The sequence below is a fragment of the Cynara cardunculus genome, unplaced genomic scaffold (genome assembly GCF_001531365.2).
Source record: "Cynara cardunculus var. scolymus isolate 2C unplaced genomic scaffold, CcrdV1 Un_Scaffold_2794, whole genome shotgun sequence".
NCBI classification, from domain to species: Eukaryota; Viridiplantae; Streptophyta; class Magnoliopsida; order Asterales; family Asteraceae; genus Cynara; species Cynara cardunculus.
Window position 1 is genome coordinate 54,007 of NW_020201226.1, and position 2,890 is coordinate 56,896.

At 28.5% G+C, this 2,890-nt stretch overlaps 1 non-coding gene across 1 annotated transcript; it reads right to left on the minus strand.

Moving 5' to 3' along the window:
• Positions 1–532: 532 nt before the first annotated feature.
• On the minus strand, positions 533–721 carry LOC112503275. Its single transcript, XR_003067915.1, has one exon. It is a non-coding gene; the product is annotated as a U2 spliceosomal RNA (small nuclear RNA).
• Between the last annotated feature and the right edge of the window lie 2,169 nt (positions 722–2,890).

A 2,890-nucleotide genomic window follows, 5' to 3' on the forward strand; every position in this document is an offset into this window, starting at 1 on the left:
GATTCCAGGGTTTACTAGATGTTTCGCATATAAGATAGGATGTATAAGTGGAAACATTAGTTTATGTATTTTTAGTATGTACATTATTTTTGTTAAATTAGTTATTTTAATTTTATGTATATTCACCTATGAAATAATTTAGGAATTATGTCGTTATTATGTACAACTAGTGTTTCAACCGTGCGTTGCGCCGTAGCGATAATACCATTTTTAAAAGAAATGTTATAGACTAATATTTGAAGTGTTCTTCTAAAAAAATTAGGCAAATGTGTGTGGCAACTACTCATTAACATTAAAAGTTTTTAAGATGAGTTGACAATAATCTTAAAATCATATGCTAATTTAAGTTATCAAACTATGCTCGAGAATGGTGTTGCAAAGTACTCTACAAATGTTTGACTAATGTTAATAGTTTGTTTAATTAGAAGTCACATTTTTAACTGAAATCTCATTTAAGGTGACAAATCTAATTGAAATCTCATTTGAAGATATGAAAAAAATAAACGTTCTATAATATTTCAAGTGAAAATTAGATAAATGCATAAGTTGTAGCAATAATAGTAGAAGTTCACGGCAATGCATGAAGAATCACATCACCAAACTAAGATAATGGATTTTTCTTCATAAAAAAATAAAATTAATATCAAGGGGGGTCGGTGACCCACATATCAGATATTAAACTGATAAAAATACTACACTTTATCGTAACATTCTATAATATTTGAATTATAATTAGAGGGGGGTGTCAAACCTTGATAGTAATAACACCAAGATGACAGATAAATAACTACCTCATGTTGCCAAATCATCATCCATGGTTTCACTTTTATATTTGCATTATAATTTTTACCATTTAATTGGTTTTGATTCCAACCATGGTATAAATTTCAAAGACGGTCATAAGAAAATAAGACAACCCTATGAGGCAAATCTCATGATTTGACATAAAAGCATCCAATCCACCTTTCTTATACACTTCACTTTGTTCAATTTTTCAACTATTCATCAATGTGGGACAACTAAAATCCATCAACAATTCATCATTTGAGAATACTAAATTCTCATGGTGCCACCAAGGTTTTCTTTTTTATCAACAATACCCCAAGGTTTTCTTTTTTATATATAAAGATAAATATTTTTTCAATTTGGTTGGTTTTGATTAAAACCATGGTTATAGATTTCAAAGAGGGTCATCCAAGCTAAGACAACCCTATGAGGCAAACCCCGTGAATCGACACAAAGGCACCAATCCTTCTTTTTATACATTTCATTTGTTTAAATCTTTCAACTCTTCACAAATGTGGGACAACTAAAACTCAACCACAATTCACCATTTGAGAATACTCAATTTTCATTGTGCCATTTCAATACCCCAAGGTACTTTTATAATTCTCATGGTGTCATCTCATCAACCCAAGGTTTTACTTATATATATATATATATATATATATATATAGATATAATAATATAATAAAATTAATTTTGCATTATAATTTTTACCATTTGATTGATTTGATTTCCAACCATAGTTATAAATTTCAAATAGAGTCATCCAAAATAAGATAACTTTATGAGACAAACCTCATTATTTGACACAAAGACATTCAATCCACTTTCGTATACACTTCATTTCATTCAAATCTTTCAACTCTGCACAACGTGGGACAACTAAACCTCAAGTGCAATCCACCATTTAAGAATACTTAATTCTCATGGTGCCACCTCAATATCCCAAGATTTTCCTTTTATATATATATATATATATATATATATATATATATAAGATAAAGATAAGGATATAGATATAGATATAGATTTTTTATAATAATAATTTTTTTTTGCGAACAAAGGGTTGGCCAAAATGAACCAACCCCATGAGTTTGGAAGGTTAGTCAACATAAGCTAACAATATAAGTTTATAGGATTAGCAAAGAAAATCAATCACATGAGTTAAAACAAAGACACATCATCCTCATCTCATATATGTATCGTCAATTGTCAATCTTTCATCTCTCCATCAATATGAGATAGCTAAAATATATTAAAATTAAATATGTATTTTTATCACAAATTACACCGTTAGAAGGGCATCGTCAATATCTTCGAAATGAGTCCAATATTAATATGTTTCAACTTATTTATCATTTTTAAGTTAATAAAAGGAAAAGATATTTTAACATTAATGACATGAATGTAGGATAAATGCAATATTTAATTATCATTAAATACACATTTTCCTTGAATGTTTGTCGTGATTATTCTTGAATTTCTCTAATAAAACTTAGYGTRAATAATAAGGTGAAATTTTTTAATAAAATTTAATGCATCTTTTTAACTTTTTTATACAAATCCTTTTACGCAATAGTTTTAACAAARTRACATTTTAACCAACTCGTTAGGATTATTTTATGTATATTTGACCCTCTTTATAGACTTTATGGTTATTTGTTTAGGGTTAATTTGGGTTAACTTATTCATATTTAAGGTTAATTTGTTGTATGTAGATTACCAGTTAGTGGAAAATTGAAACTGCACCAATGATGGATTGTTTAAGCATTAGTTTATGTATTCTCAAAATAAAAATCGATACACGGGTTTGGCATTCAAATCAAAACCCTTGATCAGCTTCGTAKACGAAGGTGTAGAACAAAGGATGCATGCAATGAACGATGAACAATCAGGTAAAGATATGCATTGAGTTGTTTCCGATTATTGGTTTATATTAAAAGAAATGCAATAACGTTGCTTCACAAAGCAAGAGGGTATCCACCCAACTAAAGGAGGTCTAAGCATAAGAATTGGTACTCTTCATTAAAGTAGTTGGTATTGTATAACAGTGTGTTGGTATCGATATTCCATTGTTTAGTATTTTATCTAGTAAAGTATTGTC